Raw genomic sequence first — 13,134 nt, 5'->3', positions numbered from 1 at the left:
CTTCCTATTTATCCTCCACTCTCTCCCCGCATTCATCTCCCTCGCCACCTCCTCGTCCTTCTATTTATCTCTCCCTTTTCTCTCCAACATCGTTGCATACTCGCATCCTAAAAGCTCCTCCTTTTCATCCTCGTGGTCCTTATCCGTAACTTTCTCCTTCCTTCTCGATCCCATATACCTTCCATGTCCTCTGATGCGTGCTCTTTACATACGTTATTTCCCTTCATTTAGCACGCATTTTCATGGTTTATTATGACCATACACTATTATTTCCTCCCATTTTTCGCTACTGGGTGAGTTGTGTGATTTGTGCAGGTTTTAGGTCCGAATGTGCGATTATGAGCCAAAACCCATTAATTAAGGAAGGAGATGAGTCCGTGTTCGACCTTGTGTTGGAAGTTGTAGACGGACGACCGGTGAAGAGTTGTTGTGTTGATCGACAGGACAGGTGTGTCGATCGACAAGACAGGTGTGTCGATCGACAAGGGTTGAGTGTCGATCGACAGAGGAGGATGGCCCATCGACAGACTTGCCATCGTCACAGGATCGGAAGATGAATTTTCGGGGCTATTAGTGTCTGTCGATCGACTTAATGTTGGTGTCGATCGACAGGGTCCAAGTGTGTCGATCGACGGAGACTTAGTGTTTATCGACAGATGCTTCGTTGGCCGCGTCTATCTCGTGCTTGGGCTTTTATTTATTTATTTGTTTTATCTTTTGGGACTTGGTATAAAAACATTAGAAAAACAATTCATTAGGTTATCTTTTATTCTACCTTTGGCTGCTAAAAATGGAACTAGGTAATAATTCTCTACAACTTGTAGATCTAGAATTTCTCCTTTTTTCCCTATTGCTCAGACTCGGATTCATTTGGTAATTTTAATTCCTCTTTCCCTTTGTTCTTCTTTATTAATTATTTCTACTTTTCTTACTAGTCTTAATTGTTTAATTTATGCTTATAGTCTTTCAATTAATTTCATCATGAATTCTTCCCCTTTATCGTCTTATTCAATTATTATTGCAAATTTCATTATGAGTAGATAAATTCCTTTTTGCTAAGATTTAGGGGAGCCATGGATTGAGACGGTATTAATTAGGTAATTAGATTAGTCGATATAATTGGTCTAAGTTGTTAATTGTGACATTTAATTGTGATTAATTGGTTAAGTCGACGTAATTGATTAATTAGTTGGTAAACCCCAACCTAAGTTCGAAAGCCTGGTAAGGGTTAGACCTGTCACACACATTAGAGTGCCCTAGTAAGTTGCGAGATCCCGCTAGAAGCATTCTAGGGCGAATAGCGGACTGAGAGGACCTTTTCACTGCCCTATAGACCGGTAATTGAGACTGACCGTTGACCCTACATATGACCCGTAATAATCCATGGTGAACCGATGTCCTAGCGTCTTTCTCTTATATTTTTCTCGACTTAATTTCTCTCGTTAAACCCTTTTATTTTATTGCTTTAGTTTAGAACAAAAATCAAACAAAACCCTTTTGGTTACTTAGACATACTTAATTTGACAAGTAGAACGCTAAAAGCCTCCGTGTGGATACGATCCCGACTTCCCTAACTATATTAGTTAGTGACCAGTTGGTTTATTTTTGATAGGTTGCGACAGCCTCATCAAATTTTGGCGCCGTTGCCGGGGTGGCGACGTATTTCCATTTGTTTAATTTTAGTTTGCCTTTTGTCTCAGGGAACTTTAGTTCCTTGAGACCGTTCTCATGTTACTTACCATCAGGTTCCCGCAGGATAAGAATGAGTCTTTTGGTGCATATGTAGACAGGTTCGAGGAATGGCTCAGTACAATAAATCATGGAAACTTGTCTGCCCTCCAGATTTGTTTGTCTATTATCCAGGGTATAAATGGCCCTACACGAGCATACCTCAACTCTATAGGTAAGTTAGACTTCAGTGGGAAACCTGTCAATGAGGTTTTGGAATTCTTTGACTGGTTTGCCATTGAGAGCATTAAACCCACTTTCTCACTTCAGCCAGACATGGACGAGGGCGTGGGTGAGACTATTGAAACCGTTCTAAATAATGAAAAAGAAATTTACGGAAACATAGAGGAGGAGACCATATGCTCAGTTGATAACCCCTTCTTTGAGGATAATCTAGAAACCATCTATGATAATTTTACAGACAGTGAGCCAAGTGAGAAAGACTTGACGGGCCTCCTAGAGAACCCCTTTTGTGACGAGTCTTGCAATAAGGAGAGTGAGGATGGGCGATTGGAAGGTATTGAGGTCAAATGGGACTCATATGAGGATATGGTATATGAGCATGTTATGGACGAACCCATTGACACATTTGACTTTACCCCCCCTTGCATTTGCGATGACTACCCATCTTCTCCTATTACACACCAGACTCCTCCACCTCACATAGAATACCCGTCTAAGCAGGTTGTTTTTACTCGCGTGTCTTCAATGTTATATGCTTCTGTACTCCCTAATTCTCCGTCTTCCTTTGATAGTAGTAGAGGTAGACCGCCCGACCCATACGAATTAGTGATGAAAAATACTAATATGTTAGTTGTCGATGTGGGAGTTGTTTGTTTGTCTCTTGCGACCTATGATTTGAGCTTTGATGTTCCACCCTTAGCAAATGGGTGGAATAATTTGGTGGGTTGTTGCGAGAGCTGTCAAAGAAAGTTCAACAAGTTGAGACGATTTTTAACTTTGTTTTTAAATGCTCCTATTATATGTTGGTGCTACTTATGCTTTTGTGTAGCACATGCGCAGATTTTCGGCCGACTTTTGAGAGCTCTGAGTTGTTTTGATTATGCACATTTTTGGGTAATTATTTAGTAAGCTAAGCAAGGTCGTGCGGGACCTATCTGAAACCAGCGCTGATCGGAAGGCAACCCGGGTTGTACTACCTCCCCTTGTTGTTGGTTGGTTTGGGGAGGTCTGTATTGTATAAATTTGTAAGTTTGCTTCCATCTGCTTTACTCATTTGCATTCATCTTGTTCGCATATCCCATCCCCTATATTTGGATGCTGCTGATTGTTTACTGAACACAATGAGGGCATTGTGTGATTTGGTTTGGGGAGGGTATACATATGTCTGTTTTGCATCCAGATGCATTTTTCTTACATTTTCTTAAAAAAAAAATTGAAAAATTTCAAAAAAATACAAAAATGTGTTTGCATTTAGGTTGAGTCTTAGATTGAGTCAGAGTAGTTATGTAACAATGATGACACTGTATTTATAATTTTGTTATCTCGCCTAAGCCTTGCATTTTTGACACCTTTATTTTGAGAAAATCATTTGCATAATCTACGAGTTTTTGATAAATTCTACCAAACGAATAGACTTGACCTACTTGTTGGCAAACTACATATACATTCTAAGGTTAGAGCTTATAAACCGGTGACATTCATGACCGGTTTCATTTAGGATGCGAGTAGTACTCCTTACAAAGCATGTAACATTAATTTGCCCAAGCATGAAATTTGTCTCTTTTTGCCTACATACATTCGGGTTTGTGGTGATGACATATGTGGAGAGGCGACCCTTCCTTTATGTTTAACCTATTAGCCTCACATTAGCCAAATTTGACCTTTTGACCCATTTATTCAACTAGATTCCTATATGGCCTACCCATGTCAAGCTAGTCTTGTTGGTAAGTTTGGAAGTCTCGATGTGGTCAAACTATGAAGAATGCTTTTGTGTTGGAAGGAAGGTGAAAAAAATTGATGAAGAAAAAGAAAAAGAAAAAAAAATGAAAAAAAAATGAAAACAATGAAAAAGAAGTAAAAGGAAAAATTGAGAATGAAAAAGAAAAAAAAAAGATGAAAATTTTATTTTACTCCTATGTTCATCATATTCATAATTTGAGGAGTATTGTTGTGGTTGTGAGTGAGTTTATGCCGCACTTGGCATTATGCTTAATTTTTGATGTTGGATTAGAAGTGGAATATGTTTATTTTTGGTTGTGTTCGGTGCTAGCTTGACTTTTACCTTCACATATCCAAATCTTTTTGCCCCTTCTTACCCATTTACCTCTCCTCACTCTCATATGTAAGTCCTCAACATGTGTTATAGACCTTGTTTGGTTGGAGTGTATGTGTACGGTTGCTAGAGATATTTATCATGTTATACTACATGCATGTTTTTGTAGGCCGTAGTTAGGTGAGTGTCTATATTATTTCTATCTTACAAAAATTTATACTCACTTTGTGCCTTGAATGAGTGATGATCGACTGTGAGAGTCCGACATTGATGGGTCTTGTAAGGTCGACGGTTCGGTAATTTTTGGTCATTAATTTAACTCGTTTGCATTTTGGTGCTCTCTCGCTTTGGAATTAATTCCTTAGCATTGGTGTTCATTGTTGCATTAAATTGGTCTGGGCGAGTCAATTGTGTAGCTAGCTCCAAGTCTCATGCTACTCCGTTTATCCTTCTTCCTATTATTACTTATTGCTTGCTTGGGGACAAGCAAGGGTTTGGTTTGGGGAGGTTTGATGCGTGCTCTTTACATATGATATTTCCCTTCATTTAGCACGCATTTTCATGGTTTATTACGACCATACACTATTATTTCCTCCCATTTCTCGCTACTGGGTGAGTTGTGTGATTTGTGCAGGTTTTAGGTCCGAATGTGCGATTATGAGCCAAAACCCGATTAATTAAGGAAGGAGATGAGTCCGTGTTCGACCTTGTGTTGGAAGCTGTAGACAGACGACCGGTGAAGAGTTGTTGTGTCGATCGACAGGACAGGTGTGTCGATCGACAAGACAGGTGTGTCGATCGACAGAGGAGGATGGCCCATCGACAGACTTGCCATCGTCACAGGATCGGAAGATGAATTTTCGGGGCTATTAGTGTCTGTCGATCGACATAATATTGGTGTCGATAGACAAGGTCCAAGTGTGTCGATCGACGGAGACTTAGTGTCGATCGACAGATGCTTCGTTGGCCGCGTCTATCTCGTGCTTGGGCTTTTAGTTATTTATTTGTTTTATCTTTTGGGACTTGGTATAAAAACATTAGAAAAACAATTCATTAGGTTATCTTTTATTCTACCTTTGGCTGCTAAAAACGGAACTAGGTAATAATTCTCTACAACTTGTAGATCTAAAATTTCTCCTTTTTTCCCTATTGCTCAGACTCGGATCCATTTGGTAATTTTAATTCCTCTTTCCCTTTGTTCTTTTTTATTAATTATTTCTACTTTTCTTACTAGTCTTATTAGTTTAATTTATGCTTATAGTCTTTTAATTAATTTCATCATGAATTCTTCCCCTTTATCGTCTTATTCAATTATTATTACAAATTTTATTATGAGTAGCTAAATTCCTTTTTGCTAGGATTTAGGGGAGCCATGGATTGAGACGGTATTAATTAGGTAATTAGATTAGTTGATATAATTGGTCTATGTTGTTAATTGTGACATTTAATTGTGATTAATTGGTTAAGTCGACGTAATTGATTAATTAGTTGGTAAACCCCGACCTAAGTTCGAAAGCCTGGTAAGGGTTAGACCTGTCACACACATTAGAGTGCCCTAGTAAGTTGCGAGAGCCCGCTAGAAGCATTCTAGGGCGAATAGCGGACCGAGATGACCTTTTCACTGCCCTATAGAGCGGTAATTGAGACTGGCCTTTGACCCTACCTATGACCCATAATAATCCATGGTGAACCGATGCCCTAGCTCCTTTCTCTTATATTTTTCTCGACTTAATTTTTCTCGTTAAACCCTTTTATTTTATTGCTTTAGTTTAGAACAAAAATCAAACAAACCCCTTTTGGTTACTTAGACAGACTTAATTTGACAAGTAGAACGCTAAAAGCCTCCTTGTGGATACGATCCCGACTTCCCTAGCTATATTAGTTAGAGACCAGTTGGTTTATTTTTGATAGGTTGCGATAGCCTCATCATCCTCCCATCCTCTTATATATCCTCCATTTTCCATCTTCACCCACTTGTTCGCATACTGTTATCCCTCCCATTTTTCCTCGCACCACTCCTCCATATATTCGTGTTTCTCCCCCCTTCCTCTTTTTCTTTCCTTTTATCGTTCACATCCTTCTATTTCCCTCTCTCTACCTCCTATTTTCCTCTTTTTTCTCTTTCTCAACCTGCATGCCTTTCCCCCATCCGTATTCTCCTTCTTTCTCTTCTTCTTATATTTGTCCTACCCTCCTTAGCCCTTCCCCTTTCTCTTTCCCCCATTCCCCACCCTATTCTCCTCATTCTCTTCTTTCCCCCTCTATTTTCTCTTTAACTTCATCGCCTCCTAATCCTATTCTCCTCCCTCTTCTTATCCTCCCTGACTAATGAAAACGAAATTCGAAACGTTTGATAATTTTATTTTTTTAAGTAGAGTTCTATTATAATTTTTTAAATTTCTCATTATAATCACTTCTCTTTCTATTAGTACTACTCCACCTCCCTTTTCTCCTTTTACTACTCGCCATTTGCCTCTTAACCCCTCTTTTACCCTTCTTCCTCTACCTCTCATTCTCCCTCTTTCTTGTCCCCCTCTTTCTCTATCCATTTTCTCTATGACGTCCTCGCGAGCTTAATGATCTCCTTCTCCCCTTCTCCCTTCTTCACTTTCTCTCATAACACTCCTCCACTTTTCCCAGAACAATTCATGCTTATCTTTCCCCTCCACATCCCTTTCTCTCCCTTTCCTGTAATAGTTCACATCTGGTGATTTGCTTAAAATAATGTATGTCTATATAGGCTTCATTATAAAGGGTTACGATACTTAGATCCTCTAATATCATCAATTTTATATATTGTGTAACGTACACATCATCATCCAACGCTTGAAAGTGTGAATATTGGACCATTTTTGTTTAACATAGAGAACACGGACGGGAAAGAGATGGAGAGGATGTAAATGGCATCATAAGGTGCTAATTAAAGGAAACAAACATAAAACATTTCATTCAGAGCACCAAGCCGAAAAATTTATTTCATTCAGTAATTGAGCATCAAGCCGAAAAAATTACTTTTCTCACCGTTGTCAAAAATTTGGTAGTATTTTACAAAAAACTTAAAAAATGAAAGGTGGTGATTAGCCAAAAAATAAATAAAAGGTAGTTGTTCACATAACACCATAAATAAAAGGTAGTTTCTTACCCAAAAATAAGGTCAAATGTTTTGATGGTTAAATGTCCTCACAAGTCACATTCTTGGGCATGTTTGTCTTAAACTTCCATAATACAAAATTCAATAAATACAGATATTATCAAAACACTAATCAACTTATAAAGATTATAAGTAGCCAAAACAGCAGGCTTTATTTTCAGACACTATATAATTAATTTGATATATTTCAAAAAATATGATACTCCAATCCTTGGGAAGAGTTGAGGTCTAGGACATGGGGGGCTTCTTCTAGACGTGGCGGAGTTATTATTTCGAACAATGACCACTTTTACCGCTTTCGGAAATTTGAAGTACCACCTTTGGGAGAGCCTGGGATATCGGGTCAATATTTGGTCCCAAACATCAACTCGTACATGTGTAAGAATGACTATACGAAGTACTCCTGCGTATTTGAACCGTTCCTGCAATCAATTTTAGAACATGGTTTCGATCAAACTAATTTAAATGCTTGCAGAAAAGTACTACTCGATAAAAGCAGTTGTGGAAAAATGCTTATTCTCATATAGCGATCTAACATGGTATATATAGATCCAAGTGTAGGAATTTCAGCTTACTGCATTAAGAACAGCTCCAAAGTGACCTTGCAAATATTGCACACGTGATTGGTCGTTTAGTAATGTTGTAGTTTGTACAATGATCACTAAATTGGTTCCATTCATAACAACAGTTATTCAGTAATTGTCATTCAAACAGCATTACCCATTGTCTTAATGGTTCCCGCAAATTGCGGATAAGTGGCCGGATGCATGTACGCAACCTTACACACTTAAATTACAATTTACAATATCCTTATGAGACGACTTATATATTTCATCAAAATTTTACAAAATTTAAAATGACAATGGTAAGATACCGCAATGAATCCAACGGTTTTTACTAATTCGAGGCAAAACAAAAAGAACCAATATTTACTGGAAGTTGTTTGTAAACATAAAGAACAAACATTTAACATGGGAGTGCACACTCCATGCGTTGAGATCCTTGATGACATTACTCGAGTAACAAGTACTCATAAAAACATGTCAATTTCGTCAGATATACACAATTGCAAATAAATTTTAAGTCTTACTCTCTTATTAAGTCCCCGGTAAAGTCACCACTGTAAGATCTCGTGAAAAAATCCCTTTTCATAAAAATAAATAATATAATAGGAGTCGCTAGTAGGTTTTATAAAAAACACACAAAAACAATTTAACAGAAAATGCCCCTTTTGATCCCTGGCATGGGGACTGATCCGTCACTCCGGTCTAAACTAAAGATTGCGGATTTGAGGGTAAAGGTACGGTCAGCGAAGGTGTTAGGCACTCGGACCGCCCATCAAACTGACGGCCTCTACTATTTATTTATAATATTGTATATTTGACGAAATTAACAATAAAAAAGGTTTTAAATTGATTTTATACAAGATTATACGAATTATTTACGTGAGTAGATTAACTAAGTTAAACAATTTACAAATTATACAAATAAACAAATTAGATTATGACGATAACAAAATAAGAAGTAAAATATGACACCCTCAGGCCTACCTCGATACGGCGTTTCGACAATTAGCTTACTTGAATTGACTTTAGCGCGTCTTTATACTCGAAATAGGATCATGTATGGAATGGTCTTCTGTATGGAAGGTAGTATTTTGTAAGGAATAATATTTTTCTGGTAAGGTAGTATTTTTTGTGAATTTTTTTGTCAATTTTCTGTGTCGAATAAGAGTGTCAAGAGGAGTATTTATACTAGTTAGGACGGAGTTTCACGAGATGTGGAACATCTACAAGATAGAATTAAAGCATTTAAGGTACCAATCAAATTTTTATCGCACAACTTGTAATTTAGTTGTATGCCATATTTCTGTGTCCTTGTACACACAGAGCACTGATATAATAACAATAAGCTTGACAATTCAATACATCTAATCGTATACTTCCTTATCGGGCTCCAATTCAACTTTGGACGTATACCACTATACCTCTTTATTCCCAAATTTCCTAGTGGCACATTAACTCACAACTTCTTAAATCATAGGTGAGTACGTGACTCTCGAACCGGTTTTCGGGTCAAAAGCATTTACACTGAATTAAATTGGGTTAAACCAAATAAACGGTGCTGTAAACTTATAAGGTGATTTGCCTTATTTATTTATTTATTTATTTGGCCCGATCATATGTCATTTAACTGCGGCCTATTAAAATATACCATTTCCCGTTTACGGTTTTGTGCCGTTAATATGTCGACTGAAAAGTTATTAGAGTTAAGTAAAAGGGCTATGAATGTAGTAAGTGGACCGGGTGATAAAATGGTTGTTTTTGGAACGATTTTGAGCATAAATACCTTATATCAAATTCAAGTAAGTTTTATTCTGAAATAAATAAAGGCCTCATCATCGGGTGTTTGAAAGACTAGCAGACATGTTGAGGTGTCTACAGTTGGACTGCAAGTTGGATCAGTTATGAAACAATGGAAGGATATGAAGATGTGTATGTGTACGAGCATGTATGATTAGCTTGGGCCTTATGTGTGTTAACTATGACGTGATGAGGAACGTAGGACGTCAGCGGTATAGTATGTAAAGGTGCTTATAGTATGTAAATGTACTTATACTGTGTATGAATGGCATGTGATAGTGTTTCATGGAGTAATTGAGTGAATACTTAAATTCATATAACATCGTTGGTGGACTAATAAAACTTGAATATCTTTATGTGTGCATAACGTGGTAAATTTTGTGAAAAGAATTACACGGAATACGATGTATGATGTGCAATCAGGTTAAATAGGTGTGCGTAATTTATAAGTTGCTTGGCGTATGTAATAAATAGGGCCTAAATGTAATGAGTTTTGAATAAGTTTAGACTCCGAAGAATGTTTATCGTTTTTACAGGGACGATTCTATGTAAAATTTACAATTTCCGTTACTAATGCAGGGTATTCGACCGAGTACATAAGTTACTCGACCAAGTACGCCTTACTCGACCGAGCACGTTTGCACTCTGCCGAGAACTCAGAAGACAATAGCTGATGTAATATGCAATTCCGAGTACTCGAGCGAGTAGACACGAGTACTCGGCCAAGTAGAGGCTACTCGCCCGAGTAAGTCCAGTACTTGACCGAGTACACCTAATTTTTCCGGTTCAGCGGTAGGATTTTCGGAACCATATAATCACACAACTCCTATTATTTTTGACTACTACTCATTATAATTCACTCAAAATATTTCAAATTTTTTTGTCTCACAACACAAACCTAAGTGATTTTTCTATTTGCTCTTGGATTTCATCCTCTTGTCTTTCTCTCCTTCAATCAGCTTTGAATTTAAGGTAATGTCTCTTTAAAGCTCTTATTTCCAATTAATTGAATCTGTAAGACACTCAAATCTGAAAGTTTTGATCTTTAAAATTTAAAGAATCATGTTGAATGTTGCTAATTTGGTAGTAGTTGCTTCAAGTACTCGGGTTGCATACAAAAAAGATGATTTTTAAGCCCAAAATCCCCAATTTTGTACCGGACATTTTCTAGGATTTGTTCGAAATTTTTTATTTTTGCCACTTAGATTTCTTGTACGATGCCTATAGAAGTTCAATTGATGCTTGAAATACTCCACCAAATGATTACCTTGTGTGTTTTGATAGAAACATCCGTCTTAAACTTCGTCTTAAAGAGAGTAAAACAGAAATTTCCCTCTTGATATCGTGTGAATTCCGGAAAGTTCTTGTTGAACTTGTATTCTTGCAGCATGCCGAAGGCTAGAGCACCTCCCAAGAATAGAACCCGCTCCAATACCGTGGTAATGCAAGGACAATCTAGTGAGGAGCCGCTTGTTCCTATAGTTGACCAATATCCGACGGTAATATTTGCCGATTTTGAACGGGCCACTTTTTTCGCTTTAATGGGTCGTACCATGAGGCCAACGCAATGTGTGGATCCGGGTATCTTGAAAGACTTGGGAATTGAGTCGGATATAACCCATATATTCGAAATTTGGGTATGGAGTGGTTGTACCATCTCCGTAAGAAGTCCTATCCTTTCCTTACTTTGGAATTCTTGAGTTCGTTTAAGTATGATGTGGGTGAGAGGACCGTCCATTTTTGTCTCATGAACACCGACTATTATTTGAACCTTGACCAATTTGCTGAGCATTTTGGGTTGGAGGCCGAGAAGGAGTGGTATTTGAAGGATGTGGCGACGGAGAGCGAGGTCCGTAGTTACCTTCCTTACATCACAGGCTGACCTGCCCCTACCTCTATTGCAATGTTGATTAACAATGTCCAACACGTGTTTCTTCACATCTTCTCGAGGATAATGACCTACTTGCTGTATGGCCGGCAGGATGTGGGCAAGATTAATACCCATGAGGTGATGCTCTTGTTGTCTTACCTTAACCCCCTACGGAAGGAGCGATTCTACTATAGTGCTCCACGTGTAGTTTGTGCTAGCTTGGCACTTATGGTCCGTTCCAAGACCCGTTGCCTTAGCTACGGGGACATTGTGACCCGTTTGGCTCAGAGACTACCGACTTTGAAGCCCCTACCGAGTCGACTTCTGCCTTGTTTGAGACCGCTCCTACCATAGATGAGCCGTACTTGTGCCACACCAAGTGGTTGAGGAGGTTGGATGATGGGGGCTTTTGCATGTAATACCACGTTTTTCTAAGTCATGTTACTAGGCCGAATATGGCTTACTCGGCCGAGTAATGCGTAGTGTGTTTCTGGTCAGGCTACTGTCCAAGAATACTCAGCCGAGAATGGTAATACTCGACCGAGTAAGGGATACTCGGCGGAGTATTCTCAATACTCGACCGAGTATCCGGTCTGACGGGAATTATTTCCGCGGTTTGATTAAAGATGATTAGAGTTATAAATTACGATTAACAGTTTCACTTTTCATTTTTACCAAACCCAAAATATTTCTACGTACTCTAATTATCTCTAATCTCTCCCAAGATCGTTAATTGTTCGTGTTCATTTCTCTCTTGCTCTCACCTTTGCTTCTCTCAGTTCTCCCAAAGCCTCTCACATCAATTCATCCTTTCACATTTGCTTCTCTCAGTTCTCTTAAAGCACAACTTTGGGTGTTTTAATTTGATAGAATAATGATCTTGTTTTGTGTTTTAGTTGTTGATCGTCACTTACCCTCAAAAACATGGTATTATTGTCGAATTTATTTAAAATGAATTGCAGATTTTGACGATTTTAATCTATGGCGATTTGTGGCGTTATCACCAATCAGAGCTTTGATTCTCCCCTATCTCTCCTGGTAATTATTATGTCTAATTCATAATTTTAAGTTCGGATGGGGCTACAAATGCAGTTTTATTAGGGTATGTGATCAAATGAATAATTTTATTATGGTATTCGGTCATTGTTGAGCCATATGATATTATTGAAACTATTTTTATGGAGATCAAAACTCATGAGCGAAGGTTTATTAAGATCAGGAGAGAGTCACCAACTCCGTTTCTAGAACTTTGTGGGATTATATGCATTTTAGGACTCCATTGATCATTGTTTGTTTCATCGATGTTTTGTCTTAAATTTACTTTTTTAGTGCGTCTTCCTAATACAATCAATTCTTCATTTAACATCTTTTGTCATTTATTTTTCAGGTACCAAGCTAATTACGTCAACAACAACACCACATCGAAGTCTGGGAAAACGCTGCAACCGCCAACAACGTCGTTAAAATTCTGCCGAACCCACTACATGGGATTTTAAAGCCGATGCTGATGTCAGTGTGGGTGTTATACTCAAAGATCAAGCTCCACAATCTCCAGTAATATACTCCTTTATGGCGAGAAGGTAGGTACTCGCTTTAGTATTGACATTAAAATCAAATCATTTTTAGACATAAATTTCCCTGATTACCATGTTTATACTGGTCATCATTTGTATTAGGTGTTGAAAGCGGGATTTGATTCTGGAAAGTATATTGGATTGCACGATAGGGTTCTCATTAATTAAAATGGAGAACTTCTGTGTAAGCTGTTCATTTCCTTACTAAGATC

The sequence above is a fragment of the Silene latifolia genome, chromosome Y (genome assembly GCF_048544455.1).
Source record: "Silene latifolia isolate original U9 population chromosome Y, ASM4854445v1, whole genome shotgun sequence".
Classification (NCBI taxonomy): Eukaryota; Viridiplantae; Streptophyta; class Magnoliopsida; order Caryophyllales; family Caryophyllaceae; genus Silene; species Silene latifolia.
The sequence above is the reverse complement of the archived record's forward strand: the minus strand, read 5'-3'. Positions refer to the sequence as shown.